At 37.4% G+C, this 26152-nt stretch overlaps 1 long non-coding RNA gene across 2 annotated transcripts; it reads left to right on the forward strand.

Moving 5' to 3' along the window:
* LOC121034401 (uncharacterized) lies at positions 1 to 24640 on the forward strand. 2 transcript variants are annotated; one of them, XR_005792410.1, is made up of 4 exons: positions 1 to 226; positions 3414 to 3504; positions 6366 to 6443; positions 24418 to 24640. It is a non-coding gene; the product is annotated as an uncharacterized LOC121034401 (long non-coding RNA). The 2 variants fall into 2 exon arrangements; XR_005792411.1 differs by having other exon boundaries at positions 3417 to 3504.
* The last annotated feature ends 1512 nt before the right edge of the window (positions 24641 to 26152 follow it).

The following is a 26152-nucleotide window of genomic DNA, read 5'->3' on the forward strand; positions in this document are numbered from 1 at the left end:
CCTGGAAAAAAAAACATCAAATGGCAGAGGCAGAAATGTTTACTTCTAAGAAACAGTAGGACAGATCTGATTGATTTGGACTGAGGCATACTGACAATTCAACAGTAGCTGGCTGAAATTGCCTTTTCCAACTGAAATAGGCAAGCCTCGTCGAGAGCACTGTAGTCAGCCCGCACCTGCTGCAGGAATCCTTTGCAGTACTTCCGAGGCAACGCGCATCTTGGAGGTATCTTAAGACTCTGTTATGTATTTATTATGTTCATGGATATCAAAGAGGTGGAGGACAAGTTTGGAAGCTTCAGATAAACTTCAGATAGGCTCTGGGAACTTCTAATTGCATTTTTTAAGTTGTGTTTTATGTATACTCTTTATAAAAGATTTCTTCCCCATAAATTCCTAAGAGACTGTTCCTTAGCCTGCACTCAACAACTGGAAAGTTTTTTGTCTCTTAAAATCCAATTGATGTTTAGGTGTCTGTGCCTTCGTAATGTCCTCGGTTGCTTTCCTAGCAAGATGTTTGCACTTAGGACTTCGTTTTGCTTTAACTTTGGCAAAGATTTGCCCTGAGTCTGAGGCCAGGAAGGAAGTCATTTAGGCCCCAGAAGGACAAATTCATCTTGACTGGTAAGTAACAGAAAATGGGTTTGTTGTTACAGAAAACTTACAGGCTTAACTTGAGCAGCTGTGAATGCTGCGATCGATTTGAAATGGTTGTTTTAAAAATAATTAACTACAAAAACAAATGCATAATTAAATTCTAAATATTGTTATACTGGTAGGCATGTTTATATATTGTAATTAGTCTGAGGTGAGAAAAAGAGCCCAAGGAGGTTCCTGAACCATTAGAATACTTCCAGTGTCAGAATGCTTCATCCTTCCCTTCCCTATTTTTTTGCTCACCCTCCTAATTTTGTTACTTCTTAGTCTTGAAGAGAGAGAAATATAGGGGAAGAAACGATAGAAAAAGGCAGAAAGATTGGTACTTTCTAACACTGGAAACACAAATCATAGGACATCAGTGGAGAATCAGTTCGCTTGGAAATTCAAATATGTGACCTCCCCGTAATGTAACATGAGCGATTACTGAGAGTTGATCTCTATGTTTTTTAGAATGTGTCCTTTAACAAACGCACAGTAAATGTGCTGTCTCTGGAAGCATTGACCAGTGTGTAAAGTCTTGTTTCACGCAACTTGAAACCATTGAAAAATATTTTTGTGAGTTACCTTTACATGTCCTCTGTAGGACAAAGATAAAATAAGGGAAGAATAATTTTTATGTGACAATGAAATGGACTCTTAAGGGTGGAGGAAAGGATTGGAACAAAAAAAAAATGTCAGTACATTTAAATTAAATTTGCTTGCAATGATTGGTTCAGTTTCAAAACCTCTTCTGGTTAATAACCATTTTGCCACACACCTTAGCCAAAGGTCACTACTATCCTGACGGTTCCACCATTATAGATTAGTTTTGTCTACTTTGGAAAATTATACACATGGAATCATACAGTATGTTCTCTTTTATGTCTTTCTTCTTTCATTCATGAGATTCACCCATGTCATTGCATTTGGTTTTAGTATGTTTGTTCTCATTGTGTGACTGTACTACACATTATTTATTAATTTGACTGTTGAAAGATATTTGGTTTGTAGGACTGCAAACCAGGTAAGTGGAATCCTGGAAAACCTTTTTTACCCCAAGGTCTCTGCCTATATAAGTGATTTGAGTAAAAATGAATTACAAAATTTATGGGCCTATGTGATACTGATTTATGACTGTTGAAAGATATTTGCTTTGTAGGACTGCAAACCAGGTATGTGGAATCCTGGAAAACCTTTTTTCCCCCAAGGTCTCTGCCTACATAAATGATTTGAGTAAAAATGAATTACAAAATTTATGGGCCTATGTGATACTGATTTATCAATAAACATTTAGAATAATAGGTAGAGAAGAGGTACTTACAAATTTGTTTATTGTCCAATTGGTAATCATAAAGATTCTTTGTAATATCCAAATATCTTCTAAATAAGACCCAGGAATTATGTCTTAATGTTCTTAATTGTCACATGTCTTATTCCTGGCTAATGTTTTTCTTACTATAAGGAAAAGTGAGCAAGACTTTACTATCTGCAATGCCATGGCTCTTCAGCACCTGTTGGTATTGAAACACCATTGATTTTCTTGCCTTTGCATATCCCTAATACCTTTTTGTTAAATGCTGGTTACCTTATTACCCATGATGTTGCATCACCCATGTGACATCTGTGAATATTGGCTTCCAATGCCTCTCCCAAAGATTGTTACTTTACTTCATTGATTGTGACCACACATGCAAGTCTTATCCATAGTGTGCAGTGTCAACAAGAATTCATTTCTAGCCATGATAAATTTACCATTCAGAATTTTATAGGATAAACATAGAACAACACATCTTGTTAGCTATGTCTTCTCTTGAAGTCTTTTGACTAGAATCAGTATAGTCCTAGAATGTGATATCTTTTGGTGTTGGTTATAACCCCTGCCTTGTACTTCTTCCCACCATTGGGAATGATCAGCTAGGAGTCGATCAGTTTGTACAAGCAGGGTGGTTCCCATCCATACAAGGTATATCCCTGCCATGTTCGGTATGGCTTAAGAACAATCAAGGGAAGCATCAAGAGGATCCACTGGCATTACAGAGCATCAGTCTGGTTAGCCCATGGAGGAGATAGCTATGAGCAGCGCTGGAGGACTGGCGGATATGAGATACACATTCTATGGAGAGGGTGCGGATTGTACTGGCTGTTCATATGGGATGAGTGCTGCCACCCTCACCACTGCCAGGTGCAATAGACTAGATGTGGCACTGAAGTAAGAGCTGATACATGGATGTACATAGGTGGTGAAGTTGTCAGTGGACTGTTAGTAGCCCAGAGCCTGTGTCTATCTTGTGTCACCCCAAATTACTGTATTAGCATCATTCTGGTGACTCAATCCCATGTGATTTTATAGAAAAAAATGCCAAACAAGGAGTCCTGGACCTCCTTGGGACATCCAGTCAACCCCTTGAGTGGGGTAGAGTGTTGGAAAGCACCTAGAAGAGGGGAAACAGGGAGCAGTACCCATGAGTCCTAGTCTGGGCTCAGACACCCTACATGGATGGCAATACCAGCTCCAGCTGATACTACCCACTCGAAAGAGAGATAATTGCAAGGAAATCACTCAAAGCATGGGGTTCCTTGAGGCATTGGTAGGTAGAATGCTGCATGTCTAAGGACAATACTATTGGGTTGTTTCTAGTTTTAACCATTACAAGAAAGCTATTATGAATATTTTTGGTGCACATATGAACTGATTTCTGTTGGCCCTATACTCAGAGTGGAATTGACTATAACTAATTATTTATAACTGAACATAACATGCATGTTCACATTAGCAGGTGCTGACAAGTTTCCAGAGGATTTCTATCAAGTCACACTCTCAGAAACCTGACAATTATCAGATCTCCGCACCCTTGTCAGCATTTGGTGAGGTCATTATTGTTATTTAAAACAAAAAAAATAAGCTCTTCTGGTGGATTCAGTGGGACTTCATAATGGTTTTAATCAGATTTTTCTGATGAATAATGATATAGATACCTTTTCATATGCTTATTGGATATGTTGGTATCCTTGATGATTTTCAATTTTTCTATTGACTCTATTTGATAGAAAAACATCTTTTTTTCTTATTGCTTGGTAGAAATCTTTTTCTTATTGAATGTAGGAGTTCTTGATATATACCTTTAATACTAGTCTTTTATTGGTATTTGTATTGCACATATCTTTATCCTATGTAACATTTAGGTTTTTATTCTCTTAATGGTGCCTTTGAGTGACAGAACATTTTAATTTTAATATAATCCAGCTTATCAACATTTTCCTTTATTGTTAGTACATTTTTGTCCTTGAGAAAGGCTTGGTTTCAGCCTTTCATAGGGCAGTTTTTCCTATTTTTTATGGACCACACTCTTTAGTGTTTCATCTGAAATTCTGGGTTCTTTACCAGAAGGAACCTCACCTTGGCAGATCCTGAGCTCTAACCCTGTCTTTCAGTACCAAAAAACTTTGGATATTTTTGCTCATTGTTTTAGCCTCTCAGACTTACTTTCCACTTGTATTCTTGGTGACTTGCATATATAGCTTTGGTGTCAGCTAACATCTCGTGGGGAGATTGCATATAGAATTTTCTAACTCACTTTTGTGCCATTCCTTCCTCTGTGATCTTGGCCCTGCAAATCTGGGCATCTCCAAATTCTAATTTCTGTCTCCCCAGCCTGATGGAACTGCCTCCAGCTCCAGATTGCTTTCTGCTTCTCTTTCCTGAGCTGCAAATTGGTAAATTCCTCAGGAAAAAAAAACCCACAGAGGCAAATTTGAGTCTCACCTCAGTTAGCTTATTTTCTGTGATGTTGATCTTTCAAGTCCTGTCCTCTTTGGATCATTTATTATGCTTTCAAATATTCATTCTTCATTCATTCATTCATTTTTGTATTTATTCAAAATAATCTGCTTTTATTGTTGATCTGAGAGAGAGAGAATTACTCTGATGCATGACATATGCTATCATGCCAGAGGTGGAATGAAGTCATAGTTCTTAAAATAATCCTTTAAGCATGCTACACCTGGGGAGTTTCATTGGTCCTAGTTGGTATCTAGTTCCAGCTTTTCTCCATCTTTATGGCCCCTCCTATCCCTTATCTTTCTTTTCTGTAATTTTATTTCTGTTCCTCTTCTGCAATAAAAAATTCCTCTGTTTACCTTATGCAGAGTACTGCTGTTCTCTCTCTCTCTCTCTCTCTCTCTCTCTCTCTCTCTCTGTCTCTTTCTCTCTTTTAATCCTTGAACTCTGTAGTCACCTTAACTGGCAGGACCCATTGTCCATTCCAAGCTTTTAACTCTCATGTGAGGATAGTTCCCACTTTAAGAGGAACTCTAATGCAGTTGTTAGAAAATTGTCCCCTTACACATTTCTACAAAGGTATGTATCAGTTTTTATATAAATGATACCTAATTCCAAAGAGAAATTGAAGTGGCTTGACAGAAGGAAGTCAAAGTCCTTATGTCTGAAGTATATTTTTTGTTTTTATCTTGCTCTTATTTTTTTGAGTAATATTCCCTATATATATATTCTACTATGTTCTAAAATCTTAGAAAATATTTAAAACTTCAAACCTGACTTGAAACTTCTTGAAATTAAAGGAGACTTATTTATTTACTTATTTCTTTAATGTTTACTTATTTTTGAGAGATAAAGTGTGAGTAGGAGAGGTGCGGAGAGAGGCGGGGGGACAGAAGATCTGAAGTGGGCTCTGTGCTGACAGCAGAGAGCCTGATGCTGGGCGTGAACTCACCAACCTTGAGATCATGACCTGAGCCAAAGTCAGATGCTCAACAAACTGAGCCACCCAGGTGTCCCTTCCTTACCTAATTTTTAAAAAATTGACTTCTAAATGAAGCACTGATGCTAGGAATATTGCTCTGTTAAGCCTAAGTTTCCTTTAGGCTCATCCTCTGGATTCACTTAGATAAATTATCATTTGCGCAGACTCTCAATGTATATATGCTGTTCACTCATTCAACACATATTTATTGAGTGCTAACTCAGTGCCATGCTCTGTGCTACGTGCTAGGCATACAATGGTGAGCGAAACACACATGATCTCTGTCCCTATGGAGCCTACTGTTCTGTGGAGAGGAGCAGATATTAATAAAATGACATAAAATGCTACCTCAATCTACAAACGGAAAATTGTTGACAAGAAAATGTGCGGCCTCTGTGATAGCACAGAGAGATCACATATTGGCTGGGAGTTGCTAAACAAAGCCTCGTTATGTGGATATTTCACCTAAGGTTACATGCAATTTCTATCATTACTCTGAATAATCAGCAAGGTGAATGATTTTGTTACAACTGTGTGCTACAACTATGTATCATAACATTTCTAATCATCATGAGACCATCACACTAATAAAATTCCAGTATATAAGACATATCCCACAAGCCTACATATTGTATGGCTAGGATGTCCTTTATTTTAAACATTGCTCTATTTAATGGCATAGGTGGATGGTGCAGGGATAGAGAAAAAGACAGTTCTTTGTTGTATAGTACTAAGTAAATTTAGATATTCAGTGTATTGTTTTAAATTTTTATTTATGCTTCCAGTTGGCGTTGCTAGGTGGAAAGAAGGATGTGCTGATATTTTTCAGGGCAGATCATATTTACTTCTGGTCTTTGAGCATAAACTTCAACATATATACAAAAATGATGAAAATTGAATATCTTGGAAGAGAATACCTGCCAAACACTATTGTCACTTGAAATGCTACTAATTCTGTTCTTGCAGCTTTGCCGAAGGAACGCTATGAACAAAACATGCAGGCATGAATGTGTGTCATATTCTCAGGGAAGGGCGAGCATAGCAGTAAGTACAAAGAGAGGTAGAATGGAGTGGAAAAAATAGAGTGGACCCAGATTACAGGTTGAGGGGTGTCCTGCTAAGAATTTGTAGGTAATAGGGGAGCCACTGAAATGGGTATGTTGTGGCAGGGAGGATATCTATTATTTGGTAAGATTGCTTTGAGAAACCTGAGAAAATGGATTGAAACGAGGAGAGTTATGGACTGAGCCACAGTGAACAAATATCTGGGAAGGGATGGTATTCGAGAGTCTCAGATATGTCACCTATGATTAAAGATAATCTCTGTTGTTGTTGTTGTTTCTTTCTTTTCTTTCTTTTTCTTTTTTACTTTTAGGAAAAGCTTAACAACTGGAGAATTTTAATGAATCTGATAGCATTGCGAGATTACTAATTAACAACAATCGATCTTCATTTCATAATTTGGGGTCCCTTATCTGATTTTCCTATTACCTTAAGCATTCTATGTTCTGACTTTTTGCTTTTGATTCCCTCAAACTATGCTGCTCACAAATGAAGAATACATTAATGTATATATGTAAGGAAGTTCTCGTCTTTATCATTTGCTCCTGAGCCTTGGACAGTTCTGATGTAAATCATTTTAGAAGCCTCCCTAATTAAAATGGAAACCCATTGTGTCAGTTTGTCTGAAGGAACTAGAGTAATGTATATTTGAAGGTTTGTTTGAATATAGCTTTTAGGCTATTGACAGAAATTTGAGAAGGAGGCCAAGTTTAGCAGCATGGGCCCAGAGAAAGACCAAAGCCAGGCATGAATATTTACTGACAGGCGGTTAAGCAAAACAGCCACTCTGCTGTTTGTCTTTTCACTGTCCTGGATATTTGCTTCTTATTAATCTTTTAGGATGTATTCTTCCTTTGCTGAATCCATTATTAAACAGAGAACAGACATTGTGTTAGTAGCATTGTTTGTTCTTGCTCAGGTTGATGGAGAAAAAAATATGTTGGAGGTAGTTAAAAGAAGTTGTATTACTTTTCTAATTATGTGCATTTACAAACAGAACAAGATTTCTAAAAAGACATCCTGTATTTTTAGTTGTTTTTAGGTGAGAAAAGTGTATATCTTAACACTAGATTGTAGAGAATGATCTCACAAATTCTCTAAAATCTGCCTCTTGCTCCCTGGGAGTTTTAATAGAATTATAAAAACTATTATGCTGATGAGTTTTTATGATAAAAAAAGAATACACTGGATTTTGTGTTTCATGGGCCAGCTATGGATTGCTTCTCTAGGATGATTTTGCCATTTTTATCTGCAGTATTTTTTTGGCAGTATTATTGTCTTATAACCATTAAAATAATATTGTTCTATTAAAATTAAATATGTAGCTACAATCTTCATTCTTTTAACAACCTTGTAGTTTAGAGATAAGGTTGCTGAGGCCCAGAGAGTTTGAGTAACGTGCCAAATATCACATAATGGTAAATAAAGACACTGATATTCAAATTTAAGTCTGCCTCCAAAGATCCTATTTTTTTCTGATATACCCTGCTGCTTTTTCACAGAGATAAATGTCACACCAAATTATTTTCTTCTTCTACTCAGAGGAGGAGGATGAGGCATGGAGGAGTTGTGTCTTGACGATATGAAGCAATGAGACCTTGTTGTAATAAAAAATGGCAGCCAGTCTTTCAGTGGCTTGCTCATTAGTGTCTCAAAATAAAGAATTCAGTTCTGATGATGGCAAATTCTTGGCAACTAACAAAAGGAAGCAAAATACAAACATTTTGAAGTAGGCTTCTACTGATACTTCTGTCGGAGAGATTTATACTTTTGTCTCTTTGTTTTCCCAAAGTGTCCGTTTCAGGAAAACCAAATCTCCATTTCAGTTTGACCTGAACGGGTTGTGTGAAGCCTTGTCACTTACTGCTTGATGGATGATGTCGTGATGAGTGGCATGTACAAGGATGGAGTCAGTGATCTCAAACTTTCCAAAGCTTGATTTGTATTTTAAGAACGTGTATGTCTGGCCAAAAGGAAAGATACATTCAGTGGCAAAGAAGCAAATTTTGGCATTTTAAAAGCCCATATTGTTAAATTGTGCAATTGAGACTGTATCAGGGATTAATAAACTACAGCCACTCGGACCAATCTCCATCATCTGAACTTGTTTTTGCATGGCTTCCTAAGTTAAGACGGTTTTTTACATTTTTAGAGGGTTGTAAACCAAAAACCAAACAAACAAATTAAAAAATGCAAAGAATATGAAAGAGACCTTATGTGCTCCACAAAGTCCAAAATATTTACTATCTGCCCATTTGGAGGAAGAGTTTGTCTATGCCTGACCTATACAATGATGGTTAAGATATCTAAACATATACCAATTCTATTCCATGCAGCTTGCCTTAGAGAAACAATAGATTTGTGCTTGAATCCTATTTACTGCTTGTGTGAACTTGGGTAGAATACACAATGTTCTTGAGGCATGCTTACCCATTCTTGAAATAGGTATAATGTTATCTGTGTCATAGCGTAGTCAGAAAGATTCTGTATGTGAAGAAAGTTTTAAGTGTCAAAGCAGATTGCAAAGTAGAATGTAGAGTATAATCTCATCTTTGTAAAAACATGTTTATTTTTATGATTTTATTCACATGAAAAATGCCTGGGAACATAGCCACTGAGTTGTGTTAACAGTGGCAAATGCCGGAGAGTGAGAATAAAAAAAAAAGTTTACTCTATTTTATATGGTTCTGTATTAAATTTTGCAAAGGTACTTCTTTGTTAATTACAGAATAAAAATAATTTAAAAACTTTTGGCTTATCATAGGGATAGGGTGAGTGTTGATCCTTCCTTTTTCCTTAAAGAAGAATAAAAGATTCTCCTGATAGCAGATTCTAATTTGTGGATTTGAACAGCATTTTGGAAAAGGCTTAAGTCTTAGCCTAGGATAGCAGAGCTCAGATTATTTAGGAGAACAAACATGTAAGTGTCTTTTAAAATGTACTTTATTGTTTAACAATTTGTAATGTCCTGGCTTCTGAAAGGAAAATTAGATTCAATATTTCATTTCAAGTTTTAGCCTTTATATGGTTGGATGGGGCATCCTCAAATAGGATGCCATCCTCCCTGCATCTCACTTGGGGGAAAATTCCACCACTTATGTGTCTGTCTGGACTTTCTTTTATCCCTGAAGTCAAATTCATGGAAAGCTCAGCCTAACCTCAGTGGACCCAACACTTCTGTTATTATAGACTGTTACTATGACTGAAAGTATTTCTGTAATTAATGAGAAATAAAAGACATAATTAGCGACATTCTCCTTCCATTATAGCCCAACTGGGACTCCATCAGGTCTATAAAGATTTCAGATTCTCTTAGACTGTTAGGCAATGCTGTTTGCCATGGTCTGGCTTCGTCCAGATATATAATGTAAATTGAAAGAGCATTATATTTATATAATGTAAATTGAAATGTAAATTTCATCTGAAGTTGAGGAAACATGCCCGTTAGTTTCATTCCTAAGTGCTATGACTTCTAACTAATGATGCTTTGGTGAAATTCCAACACTTTCAATATACCCAAACATCCTCAAGACCCCACAAAACTGTAAGATCCCAGGTAAGGTCACTTGAGCAGCTTCTTACCAAGACTGATGGTTACTCTCGTCCTCTGGAGCTGCCATGCTCTTTTGTTCTTTGCACAGTGCACAGGCCCTGCGTATCATTCCCTGTAACTCCCACTCTTCCAGGACCAGTTTGCCTGCCTCGGATTTCTCTCACACCTATAATTCTTTTTTTTTTTAATTAAAAAATATTAATGTTTATTTTTGAGAGAGAGAGAGAGAGAGAGAGAGAGAGAGAGGGAGCATGAGCAGGGGAGAGGGCAGTGGGGGGAGATAATAGATAGATAGATAGATAGATAGATAGATAGATAGATAGAGAGATAGGGATACTCTTAAGCAGGCTCCACCCTCAGCCTGGAGCCCAGTGTGGGGCTGGATCCCATAACCCTAGGATTATGATTTGAGCTGAAATCAAGAGTTGGACGCTAAACAAATTGAGCCATCCAGGCGTCCCTCTCACCTCTGTAATTTTGATTCACCCTCACACTCTATCTTTCTGAGGTGTGGGTCATCCATTTTCACCATTGCTCTCCACTGTCCCTAGGATTACCATTATTCATCTTTTAACCTGTTTAAAAAAGCTTTTCTTCTTGGAGATGTTTCTTTTACAGGATACAATGCAGTTGATTTAATTTTATTACTCAGCTCTCTTGAATAGGATTGTCTCTGTGTTATGTCTCTGTCCTGTTAAAGGGATAAACAGTCTGCAGAGAGGAAAGGAAGATGGGTTGGTTTAAGTTCAAGTACAATTTTACGTGGCTTCCACTCAAGATCCTACAAGGCCTGATGAATCTCATTCCTCATGTCTCAGTGTCTGTCCCTTAGAGTGCTGTGTTGTCTTCCCGAATCTGTCCACCACCATGGCTATCCTTTCTCAGCCAAGCCTTCAGTTATAGCTTTGTTTGGTCTAAAACTGTGAACAGGGCTTGGACCTTTCCCATAGGAACTTTGTTTCTTAGGAAAACTTTGGGAGGGATCTAGTTGTCTGATAAAGTTCCTCTCTGTATTCTATGACTTCGTTAAAAAAAATGTTTAAAGGTTTTTTTTTTTTTTAATACTTTGATTTCCTAAAAACTGCAAAAGACAGTATAGACTTCTCATACTTTTTGCCCAGTTTTCCCTGTTGTTAACATCTTACAATAGTACATCTGTCACAACTGAGGAACCACCATTGGTATATTCCTATTAACTAAACTCAGTCTTTATTTGGATTTCACTAGTTCTGTGATTCTTAAGGAGGTATTTTTTTTTGCCAAAAGCACAGGGGATATATAGGAGAGTGTTGCCTGTTATATTTTGGATTAAGCTCTGATCCTTTCTAGTTAATTTGGGGTGGTGAGTTGCTTGGTTGACAATTAATTACATTATTTTCTAGGTGTGTCCTGATTAAATGACTTGAAAGGGGTGCCATTAGGGACAAACATTGTTTTTCACACAGCAGTTCTTTGTGTTTTTAGAACTCCAAAGTAAGAGGACAGATTAGGGTAACCTGAGTCTTCTTTTAGTGAAACCTTTTGCTGAGAAAGAGCAGGCAAAGGCCTCTGCTCCAATTTTAGTATATGTGCTGCTGGAGGGAGCACCAAAGGCCTCTGCTCATGTGGCTCCCCCTGCCCTGGGGCTTCATGGGAATAATGCTGACTTCAGGCAAAACTACAGTGCCTGGGAGAGCAGTAGGGGCTAAGTAAGGTTTACAAATAGGATAAAAATAAAAATCATTTGGATTTTTGGAGAAAGCAGAATGAAGTGAAACCAGGATGAACTTAAAAACATAGAAAACTATTAAAGTGCCCAAGGGGATTTGGGTTAGTGGTCATAGAAAATCTTGTATGATTACTGTACCTTCTTTAAATGTAAAATCTATCTTGTAAATGTTCTGAAGATACTGTATGTGTGTGTGTGTGTGTGTGTGTGTGTGTGTGTGTGTGTGTGTATGTGTATATTTGAGCTGGCAGGGTGACATTTATTAGGCAAATAAATATTGAACAGCTAGCTAGCTGTGGACTAGACACTGTAGTAATTACTGAGGATACTGAATAAAGAAGACTGTTCTTGCCCTCAAGAAGCTTATGACCTGGCTGATGGTGACCTTACATATGTATAACCTAACAGTTTTTCTTTTCAACTATTTCTCTTCCTCCAATTTATACTGCATTTTATCTGGCATGGCAGGAGATGTCTAGCTATGGCAATATGACCATTGTCATAAGTTTGTCCTTATGACAAATATAAACACAAATTATCACCTTCATTAACAAATGTTGATTAAGTTTTTGCTCTCTGTAGCACTTTTACCAGCCATTAGGCAAATAAAACCAATGTAAGACATACTCTATCCCTTTTTTACCCAGTGTATTATCCTAAAAAGAAAAACAATGGTACAAGTTAGCCCCAGTTTGTTCTGAAGAATGTTACAGATTTAAATTCTCAGGGAGATTAGAAAAGGATGCAATCGCTTCCAACTGGAACCAGAGGTGAAACCTCATGGAAGAAAGCCTCAGATTATGCACCAGAAGTAAAACCTTATATATTCACAGGGTTTTCGAGGGTTGAACTAGACCAGCCCAATTTATTAAACACCCCCCTGTTTTCTTTGGTATTGCTCATTTTCTCGCCTTTTTGTGCCACGATGACCAATTATGGTGAACATCATTCATTTCTCATTAGCTGCGTTAGAAGAAATGGTTAATATAGATTAAGGTTGGCAACAACAAGCCATGCCACCCTGGGAGTTAACACAGCAAGTGTGGAAATTATCCTGGTCTCTTCACTTCTCTGGGTTCCAGTGCAGACCTTGAAATCCCCTATACCAGTGATTAAGTAACTGGTTATCTGTATATTGTGCCACAGTATAGACTTTTGGCCCAGAGTCCTAGTTCATGGTAGAAGTAAATACTTATTCTATGCTTTTTCTTGATGTCTCCAATTGCTGTTTTACCCATAGGATATAGTTGGAGACTGTCATAATTCTGCCATAATATTCCAAATTTAGTTTTCAAACAGTATTTGTCACATGCATTGTTATTTTTAAGATACAAGTGGCACAAGATTTATTATGCTATAGTCATATATATGTATATATATATGTATATATGTGTATATATATATGTATATATATGTATATAATTTCCTACCCCCTAAGAGGTGAATTCTGTAGAGGAAATGAAAATAAAAATTTCATAGGGTGTAGGGCAGAGCAAATGCTCATCACAGACTTATCTGACAAGTCTCTTTCAAGAGCCTGTCCACAGATTGAAGATTCACTCTTTGCTCAATTTGCATCCTTGGCCCAATAAATGTTTTATGACCTCCCTCTATGAGCACTCACAGCCAGAAGGAGGTAATGCAAAATTGATCTGTATATTAAAACTGCTGAGCCAAGCGGGCTTGCTCCTGGAATTACACTGATTATGTGTATATGTGATTCAACAGGCCCTATTGAGACACCACAGTATTTGAAAAGACACCCATCAGCTGCATTTTTTATATACACAGTTTCTTCTTTTCCTCCTTCTCTTAACCCTCTGGACCAACTCCTATATTCACATTTTTAACTCCCTTTGGGCTCATGAATAGCAATAAGTGTTTTCAGAAAAGAAAATGCTTCACCATTATGCTCAGCAGTCTATTATTTCTAGAATACAAGGAAGGACATAGACCTTCAAATCAAACACACAGAGGTCGGAATCCCAGCTTTACCATTTAATTGCTATGTGGATTTGGGCAAATTATTATATCTCTCTGGGCCTCATATTGCTATTTTAAAGTAGAGATAATAACATCTACCTGCCTGAATTGTTGCAAATATAACTGGTATAGCCAGGCTTTCGCTGTCTGTGAATATAAAATGAGGTCCATTTCCTTTCATATCCATGTTATGATGGTGGAGTTAACGCTGACATGATAGATCCCCTTAAAGCATGCTCTAATTATTTCTGGAAATGACACCAGGTTCTCTTTTACATGGGCTAAGAACAGATTTATTCACGTTTTTCATTCTGTCCTTTTTTGACAAGCTCCCAAGATATTCATTTATATAACAACTATTTTTATTGATACCTATTTTGTGCTAGGAGCTTTTCTAGCACATGGGTTATTGCTGAATAGGACAGACAAGGTCCTTGTTTTCGTGAAACTTATAGATTATGTGGAGCATCTGGGTGGCTCAGTTGGTTAAGTGTCTGACTCTTGATTTTGGCTCAGGTCATGATCTCCCCAGGTTTGAGAGTTTGAGACCTGCTTTGGACTCGGCTGTCAGCACAGAGCCCAAGCTGTCTCTTGGGATTCTCTCTCCTCTGTGCCTTCCCCATGCACACATGCTCTCTCTCTCCTCTCTCTCTCTCTCAAAGTAAATAAACTTAAAAAAAAAAAAAGAAACTTACAGATTGTCGCAGGTGAGGGGTGAGGGAGTCAGACCAAATAGATACATAATTATAGATAAGGATACTCTGAAAGAAATAAAGCAGAGAAATCCTGTAGAAATTGACTAGCAAGCTGTTATAGAGGAACAACATTAGAGATGATAGGTAGTTGACATTTGAGCTAAAGCCTAGATGGTGAGATGGAGCCTACTAAGTGAAGATCAGAAGTAGAGGAAGGACATTCCAGATTGAAGGAGCTACAAAGACAGTTTTGAGAAAGAGCCACGGAGTTAGAGCAACTGAGGGAAGAGGACTATGTTTCTGGTCATCAATTCTGACATGTGGGTTTCTTCCCACACCACCAAGTGCTTCATCAACACCAGGTGGGTGTCTTGCAATTCAACTCAATTCTGACACTATCTACCCAGGAGAGAGCATCAGATTCCACAGGGTAAGGGTTTAGTCCCATAACACTCGATACTGTCCCATCCTGAACTTGCACTTCAGATGTCAGGTTGCTACCTGTGCTTCTGACTGACTGGCTATAAATCAGAGCTTCCCATGACCCCCTCCTTTGGTTTCATTAATTGCTAGAACAGGTTACAGAACTCAGGAAACCCGTTTACTCACTAGATTACTAGTTTATAATGAAGGATATCAAAGGACATGAGTCAACCTACATGTGAAGAGATATATAGGGCAAGGTATAGGGAAAGGGCACGGAGCTTCCACACCCTCTCCTTGCACACAACTCTTCCCGGATCTCCATGTGTTCACCAGTGAGGAAGTTCTCTGAACTCTGTCCTTTTGTTTTTTTTTATGGAGACTTTGTTATATAGGCAGTGTTGATTAAATCATTGGTCGTTGGTGATTTATTCAGTCTCCAGCCCCTACCCCCTTTCCAGGGAAGTCAGGTGGGTGGGACTAAAGGGTCCAACCCTCTAATCATGTGGTTGGTTCCTCTAGGGCCAGCCCCAATCCTTAGATGACCTAGGGGCTTTCCAAAGGACACCTCATTAAATAACAAAAAACACTCTTTGTCATTCTCATTGTTTATAAGGGTTCTAGGAGCTTTGTGCCAGAAATGAGGGATGAAGACTAAATATATGTTTCTTATTATAAATCACAGGGAGTATAACTGAAACAGTGAGAAAGGGTAAGGTAGTACAAGGTGAGTCTGATAATTGCGCAGGGGCCTGATTATGTATGTCCCTGCAGGACATCAAAGGGCAATTAGAATGACTGGAAGATACTGATTGATATGTTTTAAGCAGATAAACCACATGATCTAATTTACTTAAAAAAAAATTACGTTAAAAAAAAAAACCCCAAAAAACTTCTGGCTGCTGGATGTGTAAGAATATGAGTACAAGTGTGGAAATAGGGAAAATATTTTGGCTATGATTGTAGTTCAGATAGGAGGGGTCGCCTGGGTGGCTCAGTGGGTTAAGCGTCTGACTTTGGCTCAGATGATGATCTCATAGTTTGTGGGCCTGAGCCCCACGTTGGGCTCTGTGTGGACAGCCTGGAGCCTGCTTCAGATTTTCTCTCTCTCTCTCTCTCTCAAAAATAAACATTAAAAATATTTTTTCTGGCAGTGGCTTGCGGGTATGATACAGAGCATGAGTTCTGTTTTTCATAAGCTGGTACTAGTCTTACTATTGAAGATGTCAAGTAGTTAGATATACAGCCTGAAATCTAGGGTTTAGAGAGGATGGGAGATTTAAATTTGAGAGGTATGAAAATATATATAGTATTTAAAGCAATGGATGTGGATGAATTATTGGGGAATATGAATGGGAGATAAAAGAAGAGGTTATAGGATCAATCCCTAGAGTACGCTAACATTTAGAAGTCAGCTAAAGAAGAGAAGAAAGTAAAGAATATTGAGAAAGAGAATTAACAAAGCTGGAGGAAAATGGAATAATGTATGATGTTCTGGACTCAAGACAAAAAAAGGCTTTTAAAAAGGTAAGAGTGTTTGAATGTATGGCTAAGAAGTGCAGTGAGAGGAGACAGAGAAGGGATTACAAAATTTGGCAGCATGGAGATCACTGACAAGATCCTGAGGAGCTAGTTCATTGAGTCATTGACGTAAAGAGTGAAAACCCAGTTGAAGTGAGGTGAAGATAAGATAGGACCTGAAAAAATGGATATATATAAATATTTCCAGACATTTGGCTCTTGAATGAAGTAAAGAAAGGAGACACTCTTTGGCAGAATATGAAAGGTCCAGAAAAAAAACTTTTTTTGTTTGTTTGTTTATTTTTTCCAAATGGCAGATCCAGAATCTGTATACTTTTCAATGTTAATAATCCTTGGAGAAGAATAATTGATGGTCTTGGAGAGAGGGGGAATCTTTGCCACAGTGAAATCTTTGAGAAGCCAAGAGAGGATGTCTATAGAACACAGGTGCTCTGCTGGCATTTGATAGATAAGGACTGGTCTTTCATGGTAGGGGAAGAGAAGGCAGTGACTGCATGTTCGTTTTGGGGGAAACTGAAGACAATTCCATCTGATTATTCTATTATCTCAGTGGAGTACAAGGGAAGGTTATTATTTAAGAGTGAGCAGGGAGGAAGAGGGGTTTTGGAGGGTTTGCGGAGAGGAAAGATGTGAAATAGTCTCTGAAGGGAGAGGCAGTGCCAGTCTTTAAGGACATGTTCTGGTCTTGCTGGGCAGGCTTGAGTACCCTCAGAGAAGGAAACAAATTTAAAGTAAGACCTATTAGCGTGGTGGAGTGCCTCTGCTCCTGCACACGCTCTCGAAAGTGCTATTCAACACACAAAACACTGCTGGCGGCTGCTCTGAGAGGTGCTCTGTGAGGGACTAGTCCCTTTGGGACCACGTTCCAAGCATAAAATGAACATCCACAGAGCAAGGCTACAATTTTTAACAAAGTTTTGGATCTGGTGGAAGGAAGCCATGATGGTATGAATTTAAAAGTATTCTTGAACATAGCTACTCTTGCAGTTCACAGGAGAATTTTCAAGGAAGGTCTGATGAGCATTTTGATGCTTATAAGTCGACTGGCTCCCAGGTAGGTAGTAAGGGTCAGTTTACCCTCTCCAAAGAGAATGCCCTTGAGAGTGGCTGTTCTGTGTCCAAGAACCAGGTACGCCAAGGCCCAGAGAGATGAAAATACTTCATTTTCATCCCAGCCTGAGGTGTTTCCCAATCTCCATTTTTTGTCCCTAGAATTTTCCTCTTTCCAGGTTGACTGACAATAGTAATATAAAATCACATTTTTAAAGCTTATTTATTTATTTTGAGAAGGAGAGAGAGAGAGAGAGAGAGCGCACACATGAGCAGGGTAGGGGCAGAGAGAGAGAGAGAATGAGAGAGAATCCCAAGGAGGCTCTGCACTGTGCAGAACGTGACATGGGGCTTGATCCCCATGAACCGTGAGATCATGACCTGAGCTGAAATCAGAGTCAGTTGCTTAACCGACTGAACCACCCAGGCACCCCAATATCAAATCACATTGAAGAAAGTCTGTCTTAACCAAAATGGATGTAGTCTTAATGGCCTGAATAAAATAACAATATTAGTGCATTTGGATTATTCCCTCTAAATGACATCATGTATAGAACATCAGTTCTATCAACATCATCATCATCAACATCAGGTTGAGTCTGATCAAATACTTTTTTTAAGTCAATGAATAGTAGCTTGAGGGCAAAGCCATATCTGTATGCTTTTTCCGTAGTTCTCTCTATTTCAGCTTCATACTTCCTATTTGAGCTACTTAAGAACATATACAATTCCAATGAGCAATAGTATTTTTTTAATCTACACACCATCCAGGAATACAGCTTGCAGAAACACAGTTTATGCAGGGCAATTTACATTGCCAAATAGAATTCATGGCAGTGAATATTTTATATTTTTCCCTAAAGAAAATATGTGTGTGATGGTTTTACATTTGCAAAATTATGGCTCATTCAAGAGGTTCTCCCCCATGCCATAACTACAACAAAGGGTTTCTGTTTCCTTCCACAAAGAAGAGTTGAGGTCTCTTCTATGTTAATGTATAGATAACCCCAGTGACTTTTTTTGTTTGTTTGTTTATTTATTTATTTATTGAGAGAGAGAGAGAGAGAGAGAGAGAGAGAGAGAATGAATCCCAAGTATGCTCTGAGCTTTCAGTGCAGAGCTCAATGTGGGGCTCAAACTCATGAGCCCATGAGATCACCTGGGTCAAAATCAAGAGTCAGATGCTTAACTGACTGAGCCACCCACGTGCCCCCCCCTCCACCACAACTAACTTTTAAATAGTAATTTTCTGAGGTTTCCAAAACATTTAGGGTTGAGTTGTGGTCTAAGGACCTTGCTAAATGAATTTTAAAGATCACATGTTTAATGTGGCTTGAACATACCTACAAAATACTAGGGGCCCTATCTTATAGATTTTAAGTTCTGTATAAGTTAATGCTATAGTATTATGGTACCTACATCATAGGTAGATACCTAGAAAATATAGATTCTTTTACCTATAATAATCATTGTTTCTTTCAAAATACAAAATTAAATTATTATAATGTACATTACTATTAGTACAAGTGCCTAAATTTGCATTATATACTGCATTTCTGCTACTTGATTGGTTCTTCTTCATGGGCTTATTACTCCACTTTATTAAAAATCGGCATTTGCTATAAAATGGATTGGTCTTGAAACTTTCCCATGGATCTATTTATCAAAATGGCTTAATTTAACTTCTAGGATATATTAAAAATAATAAATTATAATAGTAAAATTTTATTATACCACTTTATTAAAAAATAGATTGTTTGCCATACTGGGAATCCAATTTACTTAAGTGTTTATGCTGGTGGGGTGATTACAGTAGGGTCAGAGAAAAAATGAGAGGAGAAGAGAGAGAAAGAGATTTACAATAGATTACAGCAAGAAAATAAAACCTTAGAGTATGACCATGTAGGTTAGCAACTATAATCATAGAAAAACGAAAAAAAAAAGGACGATGTCTCAATGACTGGAAACGAGATAATTGCAAATAATGCACCAAACTCCAGGCTACTGCATGAAGAGCTATGAAACAGAAAATCTTGGCCTGTTGTGAAAAAAATTAATGTTTCTGATATTCCTTCATTCACTCACTTAATCATTTATACATCAATCCTTGCATCATGTTTAGATGAGAACAGTGAAGAAAAAAATTGATGTCTAAATTCTGAAAAACGGTAATGAAATAAACTCCTATTTGGTTATATGTCTTTCTTTGTAGAGACATGTGCATACTTGATTGGTAATCATAATTAATCCTACCACTTTATAAAGGATTAAACCTGCAAAACTATAAAACTCCCAGTAGATAACGTAGAAGAAAATCTAGGTGATGTGGGTATGGTGATGCCTTTTTAGATGTAACACTGAAGATGTGATCCATGAAAGAAAGTTAACAAGCTGGGCTTTACTAACATCACAAACTTCTGCTCTGCAAAAGACAATATTAAGAGACGCAGAAGACAAATTATTTGCAAAATAGTTTTTGGGAAAAATATTTGCAAAAGACACATCTGATAAAAGACTGTTACCCAAAATATACAAAGAGGTTTTAAAACTCAGTGGTAAGAAAATAAACAACCTGATTTAAAAATTGGCCCAAGACACCTTAACAGACACCTCATCAAAAAAGAGACAGAGATGGCAAATAAGTACATGAAAAGGTGCTCAACATCATAAACTTAAGAGAAATGGAAATTAAGACAACAATGAGATACCACTAGATACCTATTAAGATGGCCAAAATTAAGAACACTGACACGAAATGCTGATGAGGATGTACAGCAACAGGAACTCTCATTTATTGCTGGTAGAAATACAAAAGGGAACAGCCTCTTGGGAAGACAGTTGGACCGTTTCTTAGAAAAAGAAGACATATTCTTACTATATGATCCCGCAATTGTTTTCCTTGGTGTTTGCCCAAAGGAGTTGAAAACTTGCATCTACACAAAAATCTGCGTGCAAGGGTTTATGGCAGCTTTATTCATAATTGACAAATCTTAGAAGCAGCCAAGATGTCCTCCAGTAATTGAATGCAGAAATAAACTGATATATCCAGACAACGGGATAGTATTCAGTGCTGAAAAGAAATGAGTTATTAAGCCATGAAAAGACGTGGAGGAAACTTAAATACAAATTATTAAGTGAAAGAAGTCAACCTGAAGAGACTACACACAATAATTCCAACTAGGACATTTTAGGAAAGGCAAAGCTATGAAGACAGTAAAAACATTAGTGTTGGCAGGAGTTTGGGGGTGGAGGGAGATGAATTTGCAGAGCACAGAGGATTTTTAGGGTAGTGAAAATACTCTGTATGATATTATAATGGTGGATATGTGTCATTATACTTTTGTTTATACTCGTGGAATGTACAATGCCAAGAATGAACCCTAAGTTTAGCCATGGACTTTGAGTGACTATGATGTATCGATATAGGGCTATCTTTGGTGAAAAATTATACTCAACTATTTTGTTGAGTAATGTTGATAATGAGGAGGCTATGCATGTGTGGGGGCAGAGTTAATGAGAAATCGCTGTACCTTCCTCTCAGTTTTGTTGTAAACCTAAAACTGCTTGAAAAAATAGTCTTTAAAAAAAGCAGGCCCTTGACATCAAAAATCCATATGATCTTTTTGGCCAATAGGACTACTGTGAAATTGAGATGTGCTGACTTTAAGTTTATAACACATACTGGATTTTGAAGTGATAGTAATAATGATAAAAAATATAAGATATCTCAATTTTATGTTATATGCTGAAATGGTATTATTTTGGATATATTGGGTTAAATAAAATACATTATTAAAATTGATGTCACTAGTTTCTTTTGCTTTCTTTCAAACGTATCTAATAGAAATTTAAAATTATACATGCAGGGGCACCTGGGTAGCTCAGTCAGTGGAGCAACCAACTTTTAGCTCGGGACATGGTCTTGCGGTTCATGGGTTTGAATCCCTCATTGGGCTTGCTGCTGTTGGCACAGAGCACGCCTTGGATCCTGAGTCCCCCTCTCTCAGCCCCTCCCCTATTTGTGCTTTCTCTCCCGAAATAAACATTAAAAAAAACTTTAAAAAATTATAAGTGCAGCTTAAATTATATTTAAGGACAATACTGCTCTAGACCAGTCTGCCCCCAAATAATGAAAATTGTTGGAAATAATGGAGGAATTAAAACACACATACATAAATAGGTATTTAAGAGAGGTTTGCGACTTTTAAGGTGCAATCCACACTTCTTAGATCAGAGGAATTTATATAGGTTTCTTCTGATTTTGACTTAGAATTTATTTCTGAAGATTTGTTTTACGGATTGTGCTGACTTTTTTGTTCATCTCTCCTAGTAAATTAATTGCGCTTGCAGGATTTTTCTTTGTTTTCCGGTACATTTCTCCTTCCTTTCATGTTTGTCATCTATCCTCCGACCTGTTCCAAGGGTTTGAAGTTGACTCCATATGTGACTTTCCACATGGTGTATTTTGAGGATCCTCTGAGAAACGATCTAGGGTGGGATCTATGTTTCTCACTGTAAAGTTGTTTATGGCTTTCCATTCTCAGCCACCCTTTGGGCATCACAATTCTAACTTTCTCACTCCCACCTCCTCTCCCTCCTTCCCTTCACTCTGTGTGGTACGTGCATGTGTACTTTGGGTTTTGTGGGAATTCAGAATGTGTGATGTCTAAGAATGGAAACTAAGGTAGGTTTTTTTTTTTTTTTTTTTTTTTTAAGCTTGTGTAAGAAACAAGTAATCAGACAAATGCTGTAGAGGATTTTGTTGAATATCGGTCAGGAACCCCGTTCTGTTTGAAATGAAGTAGCATCCAGCATATTGACATGAATGAAGCTGACACTTGGATGCAGAAAATTCACTGAATATAAATTTAAATATTAAAGAATAATGAGGTTATAAGTGCCTGAAAAATTGCTTTTGCTCATGCCCAGTAGGAATTTTCATGAGCATGGAATTATGTAACTGTTTCTGCCTCTCTGAAATATTACCAAAGTTTAATTGGCAGTTGTACAATTGGGTGGAAATTTTTTAATGGTTTACTGTTTTCTATAGATTGAAGTCTTCACTTATTATTACAAAATGTCTTCATACATTTGACAACAATAAAACCCAGAGAGACAAAATGAAAATGTTGGTACCTTAAGAAATGTAAGATGTTGGTCAATTTATAAGTGTGGATAGATCTGTTAAATGTCCAGGAATGTTAAGGTATTTTACCCTCTATTTATTTTAGACAAAAATATAGTCACAATTTATAATTGCTTATATTTAGATGATATTATATGTGTATCTATATGTGTATAATTGTCCATAAGATAAATGGCAGTATCTTTCATTATTGTCATATCTTTACTTCTGCATCTTTATATTTGTGAAATTAGACATTAATTTGGAGGTTTAATGAATGAAATATTTATATGCAGGAGTTCCTGGGTGGCTCAGTCAGTTAAGTGTAGGATTCTTGATTTCAGCTCAGGTCATGATCTCACAGTCATGAGATCAAGCCCCAAGTCGGGCTCTGTGCTGCACATGGAACCTGCTTGGGATTCTCTCTCTCCCTCTTTCGCTGTCCCTCCTCTGCTTGTGTGTGTGCCTGTGCTGTCTCAACATAAAAAAAAAAAGAAAAAGAAAAAAGAAATATCTATATGCAGATTTACTGCATATGTTTCCTATTTATATATATTCCCATAAATGAGTGAACAAGTCTTTGCAAGATGTTTTGTAAAAATCATTGTTCTTAAGATATTCACTCATTATACCTAAGCTTGGGAATGGATATTTTTACATTTTACCTATCTTTTGTTCAGATGAAATTTGTAAATATTAACGGAATGTCTATTATGTGCAGGTGCTTCTTTCTACTTGCCTAATGGGGCCACTGATACTGATGGTTGTATTGTGGTTTTGTGTGAAAATGTCCCTGTTTTAAAGCATTTGACTGTGATGGGACATAGGTCAACAGTTCTCAATAGTTCAGGAAGAAAAGAGTTTTTTTGTACTTATAATTATGCGCCATACTTATAATTTTCCTGTAAGTTTGAAATGTTTCTAAAAAACAGAAGGAAAAAAAAGACTATCACTTGGCAACTGTTTGAGCTTGGAAAAATAACTTCAATGTTCTGAGCTCAGTTACCACACACTAATATCTTTTTAAAAAGTTTTTATTTACTTTTTTTGAGAGTTAGAGAGCACACATGGGCAAGTGGGGTAGGGGCAGACAGAGAGGGCAAGAGAGAGAATCCAAGGAGGCTCCACACTTTTAGTGAGGAGCCCGATGTGGGACTAGATCTCATGAACCACAAGATCATAACTTGAGCCAAAGTTGGAAGCTTAACCAACTGAGCCACCCAGGTGCCCCTGGGCATACTAATAGCTTAAAAAGTTGTTTTAAGGATTAGGATTGTAAGTTAATTATAGATTTATGATTTCCTATTTTATTCAGCGGTTTATAATTTGTTAGAGTCATTATTTACTTTGACGTTCAAATTATTCCATATTTGCTAGTGGGAGCCCCTTCTAATTTGAAAGCCTGTTTTAACATCCTTGCAACAATCCTATTTTATGATTAAAAAAAATCTTTAAATTGCATCAATATAGCACATCAAAATACACATGACATAAGGGCATTTGCAGACATCTCAGAATAGAGATCCGGACAGTGGTTTGCAACAACACAAAACAAATACAAAGTCCCTGAAGAACCACCGTGTTACAGAGAATGCAGCACCTGTAGGAGGTGTCTGTGATGGCAAGCACTGGGACAATAACCTGAAGTGTTGTTTGCTCTATTCATGGTGGTAGGCAGGGTAACCCTCTGGTTAAAAAAAAAAAAAGACATTTCCTGACTTATTTCAAAAAATATTAATCCCACAGAGAAAGAAAATCATGGTTAGGGAAAGGGAATTCTATTATTTTTGCTTATAATCTCTGAAAACTGAAGAGATGAAATTAACAGAGGGAAACATGGGGGGAGGTTGTAATTTCCCTCTTTTTCTTACCTTTAGGAAAAACCAGACCCAAGCTATTCCAGACACATGATGTTATTTCTTCAAGACCTCCAAAAACAGGAGACTCCACCACCTTCTCAGTCCATTTCAACATCTACTGATACTTACAGCCTGGAATTCTATGTCTCTAAACCAAGTATCATGTGCTGCTTTAAGAAGAAACCTGCTATTCTTGTTCCGTAGTCAAAAAACTAAAAATTCTGGTTATCATTCTCTTCAAGATGTCTGTAAGGGAGTAGTTTTCAAATTTATAGTTGCCGTGTTCATTCTCTACTTCCAAGGAGTAAGGATGGAATATTTTCTGGATTTTTACTCTCTGCCAGAGAGGCATTTTACTAACATTTACTGAGTACTTACTATATGCCAAGAGTGGACCTTACTAATTTGTTGAAAGCCTGAATAGAAAGCTGAGTAAGAAAGAATTCTTTCTCTGCCTGTCTTCAAGCTGTGACGATAGTCTTCTGCTTTCAGACTCAGAATCAGATCAGAGCTTATACTATTGTGTATAAGACCAGTCCAGACCAGACCTTCTCAGCCTCCATAGTTGTGTGAGCCAACTGCTCATAGTTATCTATCTATCTATCTATCTATCTATCTATCTATCTATCTATCCATCTATCACCTATCTGGCTAGCTCCTGTGGGTTTGGTTTCTCTGGAGAACCTTGACTAATACAATAAGCAAGAAACAGAGCTTGGAGCCCAGGCAGTCTTACTTCAGCATCCTTGCTCTTAACTAACACACTGAGTTGTCTCTGATTCAATAAACATTGTGTAATCTTCACAACTAAGCACAATTGGTGGGATTTTTTTCCCTCTCTTTTACAGATGAGGAACACAAGATTTAGAGAGGTTAAGCAATGTACCTGTGATCAAATAGCTAAGCTAGTAAGTGGCAGAAATAAATGAAAAATTCAGATAAACACGGCTCCAAAGCCAGTGGTATTTATCTTCTAAATTTATCTTCTAAATTTATATATATATATATATATATATATATATATATATATATATATATATTTTGTAGGCAGGAGAGGGAAGGAGAATATTATCTACAACAGGGGGCCTGCTCAGAAAGGAACAGAAACCATTACTTTGCCTGGCCAAGAACTGTATTTATCAGGTGTATTTCATCAGGTGGGCTCCAAATTAGATCTATAAAAGGCTGCAAAGGTAAAAAGACTTTCAGCTCCCTTCTTCAAGAACAGATAGTAGTTGCCATTTATCAAAGGCCTGTTATGTGGTCAGTACCATTCCTGGGTATAATAATCTTTCATTTAGTTCCCAACAGAAACCATTGAGGTAGTTTATTTTCATAGGCTGGGTTTCCCAGGAGCAGACTCTAATATAAAGATTCAAATGCAAATGATATACTATGGAAAAACCAATAAAGGATTGAGGAAAGCAGGCAGAGCAGGGAAGAAGGAAAGCAAGGATACAAATTAAGGCAAGAATTCACTCACAGAAAGTGACTTCAGCCTGATCCCATAAGGGCCACTGGAAAGGAAGGCATGCCTCAGGGTTTATCCCAGCCTGAGGCGTGGAACAGTGCTTTCCTCAGCCGCTCATTTTCTACCCTTGGTGAGTGTTGTTCTGGTATTTGGGAAAGGGGGGCATATAAACTCCCAGGCATTTATGAAGCTCCAGTAGCCTGAGGGCAGCCCAGGGAAGAAAAGTCACATGTGTGGTCAAGTTGGAGATAAAACCACCATCAAATTTGGGGAGAGTGCACA

Source organism: Herpailurus yagouaroundi, unplaced genomic scaffold (genome assembly GCF_014898765.1).
Source record: "Herpailurus yagouaroundi ecotype Mexico unplaced genomic scaffold, PumYag 160, whole genome shotgun sequence".
NCBI classification, from domain to species: domain Eukaryota; kingdom Metazoa; phylum Chordata; class Mammalia; order Carnivora; family Felidae; genus Herpailurus; species Herpailurus yagouaroundi.